This window comes from Mesocricetus auratus, unplaced genomic scaffold (genome assembly GCF_017639785.1).
Source record: "Mesocricetus auratus isolate SY011 unplaced genomic scaffold, BCM_Maur_2.0 Super-Scaffold_100004, whole genome shotgun sequence".
In the NCBI taxonomy this organism is placed as follows: domain Eukaryota; kingdom Metazoa; phylum Chordata; class Mammalia; order Rodentia; family Cricetidae; genus Mesocricetus; species Mesocricetus auratus.
Genome location: NW_024429189.1, coordinates 50,697,876 through 50,709,442, shown reverse-complemented (window position 1 = coordinate 50,709,442; position 11,567 = coordinate 50,697,876).

The following is an 11,567-nucleotide window of genomic DNA, read 5'->3' as shown; positions in this document are numbered from 1 at the left end:
ACCTGTTCAATCATCCAAGAAAATAATATTTAGAAGTATTACATATGAAATATTTATTATCTGTTTAGACATGAGAACTCACAGAGATCCGCCTGCCTCTGCCTCCCAAGTGCTGGGATTAAAGGCGTGCGCCACCACCACCTGGTGAGACATGAATATTATCAATCAAAATGTTTTTGATGAATGAATTTCAAGGAATGTTTAAATGTTGTTATTACTTGCTGTGTCCATAAAGTTCAAATAAACTCATTTTGATTTAAAGAAAAAAATCACTGTTGATACTCTGGCCAAAATATGATTTACAGATTTTTTTCATAAAATTAAGAATATATTCCCATTTATAAAAAGGCTACCAACATACTATGCTGATTTACTTGTAGGGCCAGGAAGATGGATAGGATAATTCTTAATATTCCTGTATTATTGTTATTAGATTTTCAGATTTAAATTCTTACTCGGAGACTCACTCTCTGATAGTAATTGCCAGGGCTAAAGTTGAAACTGGAGCTTGCACTTATACAGTGGGCATGACTTTCTCTTTTAAAACTAGATTTACTTTGAAGCCTTTGGCTTAAATGCTACAAACTCAATTAAACTGAGATGTAGAGGACTTGACTAGGGAAAAGATGTTCATGAAGGGAGTGGAAAATTACTGCTTGCTCTCAATTTCATAGGACCATAAAACAGCTTCAGGGATTTCCATTATTTTATTGATGGACTCCTTAAATTGCTTTTTACTTATCTTTCTTCCTATTCACAAAATCCCTAAAGATGCTGTGGTTTGATTTCATACCTCCTTACCTCTTGGGAAAGTGTGACCTTCTCATGCCCTCACCATACTGAAGGATGAATATAAGTTACTAGTCCCCCTTTGCTTTTCATCCTGATATGACACTATACCATTTTAATGTTAGCAGAATTGAACCAAATGTGACCTTAAGAATTGGGAAAGGCTTTTTGTTCAGTACCTCATAGACCTCTTTTGAGGCTCTGCTGCAGTACCCATGTCCTTAATTCCCACTAACAAAGCTTCCACCAAAATTTATGTGATGATTGTTTGTCTTCAATCACCCTTTCTCCTCAGTCTCATGGGTCTATTACTAAATATAAGTGTGGATGACAGGGGTAATGTTAAAGTTCCTTATCTCTAGAGTACATTTTACCCAATAAATTTAAAGTACTAGTTCATTTCAAAATTCTAAGAGGACAAGTATTTCAAACCAAAGATATACAAGAAAAATAGTGCCTTCTCTACTTATACTAAGGTATATTTTTCCAAGTGCAAAGAGACAAAATTTCTCAAAATGGCAATGATTGGGAAGGGAAGTATCACATTTGCACTCATGGCATTTAGAGAAGGAAAGCTGGTATTGATTAATAGTAACGGACATTCAGATTGAGCTATTGTTGAGCATTGTATGTCCATTTTCCTGTGTCAACATATATGACATGTATTTTTACCCTTTCTGTGTTGATAGGGATGGCTAACATTGTATACTTGACACAATCTAGTAAAACCAAGGTGACAAACTTCTGGGCATATTTGGGAGGAAGCTGGAAAATTGAGTTAATTAAGGTAGGATGACCTGCACTGATTATGCATGGCACTACTCTATGGACTGAGCCCCAGACTAAATGAAGATGATACAGCAAACTGAGCATCATAACTAATATCTTTTCTTCCTGACTGTGTATGCTTCATGACCATGACCATCTTCCTTGTGTTTATACTGCTGAGTTCCCTGCTATGATAGACTATAAGCCAAAAGAACTCTTCTTAAGTTGCTTCTAAAGAAAACACACACACACACACACACACAAGTGTGAGTGTGTGTGCAATAAACAGACAGATCCATCAGTGTCAATTATTTTTACAATTAAATTTAATTATTTAGTTGCTCAGTTGGGGCACTATGTAGCTCCAGTGCATCAGAGTCAGGCTGTCATGCTTGATGGCAAGTGCCTAGTCAATATCTATGCTTTTAATATTGAATGTTGAACACATCTCCATTTTAAAGTCCTTAGTTTTATTCAACAGAGTTAAATTATTTTATTCTGGAAGGTACAGACATAAGTGTTTTACTTTGAATTGTATTCAAATAATATCATACAACTAATTTTTCATCATTTATATAAACGGGTCAATTCCTTATCCCTAAAGCTTTAACAAAATGTACATCCTAAGGATTTTGTTGGTGAATTCTACCAAAATCTTAAAAATGAAATTGCATTATCTATATATTATAGCTCAGGGCAGTAATGCAGCAACATCAGAATCTGAGGCAGAAGAATTATAGCCCATGGTAAGCCTGGAACATTTAGCTAGACCGTGCTTCAAAATAAAGTGACAAAAGGATATGAGATATTAATTCAGTGTAGTTATTACTTAGCAAGAGCTTAGCCTTCATTTAAGTCGCTACGATAGAAGTCTAGAAAGTAGAGTCAGGAATTATACCTGTTGTCTACAAATGCTTCCAGAAAGTAGAAGCAGGATTGCATATGCTAAGACATAATGCTGCAAATAGATGATAGCTAATAAAATATATACCATAATATCTGTCATTTTGTATGTGCATGTGTGAATATGTACATATACCCATAGGTTTCAAGATAAATGTGCATTTTTATGGAATTTATGACAATTGCCTTTTGATTAACCTTCATCTTTTTTTAATTTAATCAATGGTATTTTTATTTTTTTAATTTATTTTTTATTTATTTTTGAGTTTAAATTTAGATAAGAAACAAGTTTGCTTCACAAGTCAGTTCCAGGTCCCTCTCCCTTTCCCTCCCCTCCTCCAGTGCCCTCCCCCCAACCCCCCCATTATCCCCTCATTTCCCCAGGGAGGGTGAGGCCTTCCATGGGGGTGTCCATAGTCTGTCATTTCATCCAGGGCAGGGCCTAGACCCTTCCCCAAGAGTTCAGGGTGAGAGTGCACCTCACATTGTTGGATGGGAGTCCAAAGTCCGTGTGTATACTCGGGATGGGTACTGATCTGCTGCCAAAGGCTCAATAGATTACCTAGGCCTCCTCACTGACACTCACATTCAGGGGGTCTTGATCAGTCCCATGCTGGATTCCCAGGCTTGATGCCTGGGATTCAAGAGTTAACCTTTGTCAGGTCATTCCTATGAATAATGCAAAGTTAAAGAAGTTATGTTTTCCAAGTTAGAAATCATCCTATCTGTGAGCAAAACAATGTATTGACTAAAAAAGTATGAAACGGTATAATACAATAAAGGCAAACAAATGTCAACTGTCCAATCATATAGAAGAGTCATAACATGTCTTTTTTTTTACATACTGCTTCTTGATTCTGACGCTACTTAACTTGAATTTTCAATACTAACTTACTCCAGTTATCAATCTCAGAGGCATATTAGTTCACCACTGATGCTGAGATAAAATACCCAGACAAAGACAAATTAAGGAAGACAAGGAATAGGCTGAATCACCATTTAAAGGATGAATTTTTGATGTGTTCTTGAATTCAGCTTTTTTCAGTATATTGTTGAGTATTTTTGCATCATTGTTCATGAGAGAAATTGGTCCATAATCATTTTTTAAAATCTTTATGTGGCTTGGGTTGGGTTTCAAAGTTGTAGCAGCCCCATGAAAAGAATTTGTTTTCCTTCTGTTTCTATTTTGTGAAACAATTTGAGTACAACTGGTATTAGCTGTTCTTTGAAAGTCTGTACCAAAATCGTTTGATCCTTAACTTTTTTTGCTTGGGAGACTTTTAATGATACATATTTCTTAATGGGTTATAGGTCTACTTGAATTGTTTATCTGATCTTGATTTACCTTTGGCAAGTGGTATCTATCAAAATTTTCCATTTATTTAAGATTTCCCAATTTTGTGAATTACAGGTGCTTTTTGATGTTGGGCCCAGAGGAAAATAACTGTTAAACTTGATAGGACAGTCCTAAAGATTTCATGCTTCATGGAAGAGTTGGCCAGACATTCTGTTAGACACAGAAAAATGACTGACAAACTGCCAATGCAGACAGACAGTTTAAAATTTCCTGCTTTGCTGAGAAGTCTGCCAGACACACTGTGGCCTATGGACTAAAGATGGATTCCCCAATGTTACAGAGGAACTTAGGGTGACTGTCCAGGTAGCGAGATGTCTCTGTCGATTCTAATATTTATGTATTATCCATCTGTGGTTTTTGATGGAGTTGAAGAGAGATATAATTATAGTTTTCCTTAATTATGATAAAAGATAAGCTACATATAAGACTTTAGACTCACACAGATAGGATATATGATAAAATACTTTCTTTAAATCTTACTAGATATTAGTAGACTAAATATTGCAACTATGGTTCTTACTTGATAACTGTTCTGATATATATAATATGAATATGTTGGGCTGGAGAGATGGCTCAGCCGTTAAAGGCTAGGCTCACCAAATTAATTTGACTAATTAAAGTTCAAACCTTTCTTTTTTTTTAGACAGATAATAGGAGATGATGGGAGATGTCATTCTGTAAATATGTCTGTCTTAATGGCTGATGAGTAAAGCACTGTTGGCCAATAGAAAAGCACGATAGGTAAGAGTAGGAGTTGAGGAAGATTCTGGGAAATGTAGTCAAGAGGAGGGAGTTTCCATCTGATCTCTAGATATGATAGGATATATCAAGAGGGCATCCTCTGAAAGACAAGTCCTTATAAAAATATATATTAGCAATTATTGATTAACAATTAAGTCAGAGCTAGCTATTAATGAGCCATAGGAAACGGCCAACAGCTTTATAATTAATATAGCATCCTGTGTGTTCATTTGGGACTGACACAGCTCTGGGACCAGACTGGCAGGAACAGTATGTGTTACAATTTTAAATTTCCCAATTTTGTGGAGTACAGATGTGTTTTGTTTTTGTTTTTGTTTGCTTTGGTTTTCATTTTGTCAAGACAGTGTTTTCCATGTAGCACTTGATGTCCTGGAACTCACTCTGTAGACCAAGGAGGCTTTGAACTCAGGATATCCACCTGCCTTTGCCTCCTGTGTTAGGGGATTAAAGGTGTGGGCCAGTGTAGTTTAACTAGCAGTGAGGCAGTCACAGAGGCAAGATTTGCATAATGAGGAAGAAAACAGGGATGAATGCTTGCACTCAACTAGCTATGGTTCTCCTCTCCCTTCAGTCCACAATTTAATTCAAAAGCATGTGATGGGACTCTTTCTGAAATAAGCATTTCATCACCAATGAGAGTGGAAGAGAAGGGTTGTATTCATTAGTGGACTGAATAGTCTCAAACAGTGGTACATGTTACCACCTCTATTAATCTAACCAAGAACTTTCTTACAGATATGCCTAGATGCTTATCCCTTACATGACACTAGTTCCTGTTAAGTTCGTAATGATGTTAAACACAAAAACTGGTATGTTTTAAAGGCACCAATAAAAATGCACTCAATTTGTCTATGTACAATCATATATAATATATGCCACAGCTCATACAAATAGCAAGGCTTTTTGACAGCATAAGTGAATATATGAAGCAATCTTTTTTATCATTTTTTATTTTAATTTTAAATAGCTTGTTTTACACATCAATCCCAGTTCCCTTTCCCTCCCCTCCTCCCGCACTCCCCTTCCCCCCCACCCTCCCACCCTATTGCCAAATCCTTCCACATAGGGGATATCTAGAGTCTGTCATTTTACTCTGGGTAGGGTCCAGGCACTCCCCCTGAGAGTACAGGCTGAGAGAGCATCCCTCTTTGTGCTATAGGCACACGAAGACTGTTTGTATACCAGGGATAGACACTGATCCACAGCTCAGGGCCCCGTAGGTTGCCCAGGCTTTCTCGCTGACACTCACATTTTGGGGGTCCAGATCAGTCCTATGCTGGCCTCCCCACTGTCAGTCTGGGGTCCAAGAGCTCTCCCCTGTTCAGATCAGCTGTCTCTGCTGGTTTTGCCAGCCCATTCTTTGCCAATTTGCTCATTACTCCTCTCTCTCTGTCACTGGGTTCCTTGGGTTCAGTTCAGTGATTAATTGTGTGTTTGCCTCTGCTTCCATCAGTCACAGGATGGAGGCTCCCGGATGGTTATAGACATCAAGTTCATTATCAGGAATGGGCATTCGAGGTGGTCTCTCCACTATTGCTTAGCTTGCCAGTTGGTGTTATCCCTTTAGATCACTCGAGGTCGCTCTGGTGCCTGATCTGTATTCGATCCTATGATTCCCTCTTCCCCCTATTCTACCCCCACCCCCTCAACTTCCTGTTCCCCCATGACCAACTCTCTTCCTCTTCACCCCCTCTCTTCTTCCCAGGTCCCACTCCCCCCCACCCCTCGCCGTGTTCCCCATCCATTCAGAGGATCTTGTCTCAATCCTCTACTCTTGGGTACTATGCATATATGCATATCTTATGGGTTCTTTCCTGTTTCCCAGACTCTCTATCAGTGGAAGTGCAGACTGGCACTATCCTGATCCATGTCTAAAATCCATATATGAGTGAGTACATACCATGTTTGTCTTTTTGCGACTGGGTTACCTCACTCAGGATGGTTTCTTCCAGTGCTATCCATTTCCCTGCGAATTTCAAGATTCCATTGTTTTTTTCTGCTGAGTAATACTCCATTGTGTAAATGTACCACATTTTCTCTATCCACTCTGCAGTTGAGGGGCATCTAGGTTGCTTCCAGGTTCTGGCTATTACAAATAATGCTGCTATGAACATAGTGGAGCAGATGCCCTTGTTGTATGAACTTGCCTCATTTGGATATATGCCTAAGAGTGGAATTGCTGGGTCTAGTGGTAGATTAATTCCCATTTTCCTGAGGAATCTCCATACTGATTTCCAAAGAGGCTGTACGAGTTGACACTCCCACCAGCAGTGGAGGAGTGTTTCCCTCTCTCCACATCCTCTCCAGCATAAATTGTCTTTGTTGTTTTTGATTTTAGCCATTCTGACAGGAGTAAGATGGTATCTCAGAGTTGTTTTGATTTGCATTTCCCTGATGGCTAAGGATGTTGAGCACTTTCTTAAGTGTCTCTTGGCCATTTTAGCCTCCTCTACTGAGAATTCTCTATTTAGCTCTGTACCCCACCTTTTAATTGGATCCTTTGGTGTTTTGGAGACTTGTTTCTTGAGTTCTTTGTAAATTTTGGAGATTAGTCCTCTGTCAGATGTAGGGTTAGTGAATATCTTTTCCCATTCTGTGGCTTGCCTTTTTGTCTTTTTGACTGTGTCCTTTGCCTTACAGAAGCTTTTTAGTCTCAGAAGGTCCCATTTGTTAATTGTCGATTTCAGTGCCTGTGCCACTGGTGTTATGTTTAGGAAGTGGTCTCCTGTACCAACTCGTTGAAGAGTATCTCCCACTTTCTCTTCTAAAAGTTTCAGTGCGGCTGGATTTATGTTGAGATCTTTGATCCATTTGGACTTGTTGTACAAGGCGATAAACATGGATCTATCTGCAGTCTTCTGCATACCAGTACCCACTTATGCCAGCACCATTTGTTGAAGATGCTTTCTTTTTTTCATTGTACAGTTTTAGCTTCTTTGTCAAAAATCAAGTGTTCATAGGTGTGTGGGTTAAAATTAGGGCTTTCGATTCGGTTCCATTGGTCTACCTGCCTATTTTTGTGCCAATACCAAGCTGTTTTCAGGACTATAGCTCTATAATAGAGCTTGAAGTCAGGTATGGTGATGCCTCCTGAAGTTCCTTTATTGTATAGGGATGTTTTGGCTATCCTGGGCCTTTTGTTTTTCCAAATAAAGTTGATTAATGTTCTTTCCAGGTCCTTGAAGAATTGTGATGGAATTTTGATAGGGATTGCATTGAATCTGTAGACTGCTTTTGGCAAGATTGCCATTTTTATTATGTTGATCCTACCAATCCAAGGGCATGGGAGTTCTTTCCATTTTCTGGTATCTTCTTTGATTTCTTTCTTTAAAGACACAAAGTTCTTGATATACAGGTCTTTACCTTCCTTGGTTAACATTATCCCCAAATATCTGATGCTGTTTTTGGCTATTGTAAAGGGAGATGTTTCTCTGATTTCTTTCTCAGTCACTTCATCATCTGTATATAATAGAGCCACTGATTTTTTTGAGTTTACTTTGTATCCTTCCACATTGCTGAAGGTGTTTATCAGCTCTAGGAGTAACCTTGCGGAGTTTTTTGGGTCACTTATGTAAACTATCATATCATCTGCAAATAGTGAAAGTTTGACTTCTTCTTTTCCTATTTGTATCCCCTTTATCTCCTTTTGTTGTCTTATTGCTGTAGCTAGAACTTCAAGTACAATATTGAAGAGATATGGAGAGAGTGGACAGCCTTGTCTTGTTCCTGATTTTAGAGGAATTGCTTTGAGTTTGTCTCCATTTAGTTTGATGTTAGCTGTTGGTTTACTGTATATTGCTTTTATTATATTCAGGTACGTTCCTGTTATCCCTGATCTCTCTAGGACCTTTATCATGAAGGGGTGCTGGATTTTGTCAAATGTTTTTTCAGTATCTAGTGAGATGATCATGTCGTTTTTCTTTCGCAGATTGTTAATATGGTGGATTACATTAATAGATTCTCTAATGTTGAACCATCCCTGCATTCCTGGGATGAAGCCTACTTGATCATGGTGGATGATTTTTCTGATGTGTTCTTGAATCCGGTTTGCGAGTATTTTATTGAGTATTTTTGCATCAATGTTCATGAGGGAAATTGGTCTACAGTTCTCTTTCTTAGTTGTGTCTTTGTGTGGCTTGGGTATCAAGGTAATTGTAGCCTCGTAGAAAGAGTTTGGCAGTGAGCCTCCTGCTTCTATTGTGTGGAATACTTTGAGGAGTATTGGAATTAGCTCTTCTTTGAATTTCTGGTAGAATTCTGCACTGAAGCCATCTGGGCCTGGGCTTTTTTTATTTGGGAGACTTTTGATGACTGCTTCTATTTCATTAGGGGTTATAGGTCTGTTTAGATTGTTTATCTGTTCTTGATTTTGTTTTGGCAAGTGATATCTATCCAGGAAATTGTCCATTTCCTTTAAATTTTCAAATTTTGTGGAGTACAAATTTTCAAAGTATGCCCTGATGATTCTCTGGATTTCCTCAGGGTCTGTTGTTATGTCCCCTTTTTCATCCCTGATTTTGTTAATTAGCATGCTCTCCCTCTGTCTTTTGGTTAGTTTGGACTGAGGTTTATCTATTTTGTTGATTTTCTCAAAGAACCAACTCTTTGTTTCATTGATTCTTCTCAGTGTTTTTCTGGTTTCTACTTGATTGATTTCAGCCCTCAATTTGATTATTTCCTGGCGTCTGCTCCTCCTGGGGGAGTTTGCTTCTTTTTGTTCTAGAACATTCAGCTGTGCTATTAATTCTCTAGTATGACTGTTCTCCAGTTTTTTCATGTGGGCACTTAGTGCTATAAACTTTCCTCTCAGCACTGCTTTCAAAGTGTCCCATAAGTTTGTGTATGTTGTGTCTTCATTCTCATTGAAATCGAGGAAGTCTTTAATTTCTTTTTTATTTGTTCCTTTACCCAGGGATGGTGCAATTGTGCATTGTTCAATCTCCATGTGTTTGTAGGTTTCTGCGATTTGTGTTATTTTTGAATTCTAATGTTAATGCATGGTGGTCTGATAAGATGCAGGGGGTTGCCGGGCGGTGGTGGCGCATGCCTTTAATCCCAGCACTCAGGAGGCAGAGGCAGGCGGATCTCTGTGAGTTCAAGGCCGGGCTGGACCGATAGCCTCCTAAACAATACAGAGAAACCCTGTCTCGTAAAAACCAAAAACAAAAAACAAAACAAAACAAAAAAAAGATGCAGGGGGTTATTCCAATTTTTTTGTATCTGTGCAGATTTGCTATGTTTCCTATTATGTGGTCAATTTTAGAGAAGGTTCCATGTGGTGCCGAAAAGAAGGTATATCCCTTTGTATTTGGGTGGAATGTTCTATAGATGTCTGTTAAACTCAGTTGGGTCATAACTTCTATTAGTTCTTTTGTTTCTCTGTTAAGTTTCTGTCTGGAGGTCCTGTCTAGCGGTGAGAGCTGAGTGTTGAAGTCTCCTACTATTAGTGTGTGAGATTTTATGTGCATTTTGAGCTTTAGTAATGTTTCTTTCACGAATGTAGGTGCCTTTGTATTTGGGGCGTAGATGTTTAAAATTGAGACTTCGTCTTGATGTATTTTTCCTTTGATGAATATGAAGTGCCCTTATTCATCTCTTTTGATTGATTTTAATTTGAAGTCTAATTTGTTAGATATTAGGATTGCTACACCTGCTTGTTTCTTGGGACCGTTTGATTGGAAGATCTTTTTCCAACCCTTTACTCTGAGATAACGTCTGTCTTTGATGTTGAAATGTGTTTCTTGTATGCAGCAGAAGGAACGGTTCTGTCTTCGTATCCATTCTGCTAGTCTGTGTCTTTTTATAGGCAAGTTGAGGCCATTGACATTGAGGAATATTAATGACCATTGATTGGTGATCCTTGTTTGAGCTTGATTTATTGCTAGTGAAGTTATTTTGTGTAGTTTCTCCTCCCTTTTTCTTTTGGTGTTTTGTAAAGTGTGATTATATAGTGCCTGTGTCTTTGTGAATGTAGTTATCTTCCTTGGCTCTAGGTTTTCCTTCTAGCATTTTCTGTAGAGCTGGATTCATGGATACATATTGTTTAAATCTGGCTTTGTCATGGAATATTTTGTTTTCTCCATCTATGGTAATTGAGAGCTTTGCTGGATATAGTAGTCTGGGTGAATCAATCTTATTAGCATCATGCAAGTTTTTAATTGTGCACATTAAAGTTGGAAAGTCAACAAAAATATCTGCACTTGAAAAGGCATAATAAGTATTTTAAACTTATTGCTGCTAAGTTTTTCCTGGTCACTTACTAATGGCATTTAGCTTTACTTAATCGTTCAATGAATATTGTACAAAATATAATAAATAAAGTGAATCATATTCTTATGCAGATTCTCACCTGCACACCCACCGAATCCCGGAAAGAGGCACTAACATACACACACCTTCAGTCCTACATAGAAGAACTCATACACACATTTGCATTGCTACACACAGATACCCACACACAAATTTGCCACTGTCATAGGATGTACATATTCCGTTCTACAAGGAAATACACACATAATCACTCCACACATATAAACTCACATACACACATTCATCCTACATAGAGACATTCCTATAGGCAGACACTCACATAACACATTCATTACTGCATATATAAATATATGAGTGTCTCTATGCAGTAATTCCCATTCATTCCCATGCATGCTCACACACACATTCAATTCTATACACAGACATTCACACATACATAGACATTCAGAGTGTATAACTACTAAGTGCTGGATTCTATGATTAAATACTAAACCACACAAGGAATACTTATTGCTGAAAGAAACTAGTATTTTCTATTTCTTTTAAATTTTATTTATTTTATAAAATCTAAAAGTATATTCAGCATAGTTCTTATAAATACCTTATATTAATTGCTGTTAAGTGTAAATGTATATTGATAAACAAAATATTAAATAATCAAATAAGAATACTAGTTAGAAAGAGTTAGAATATAATGAATATGAGAAAACTGAAAATA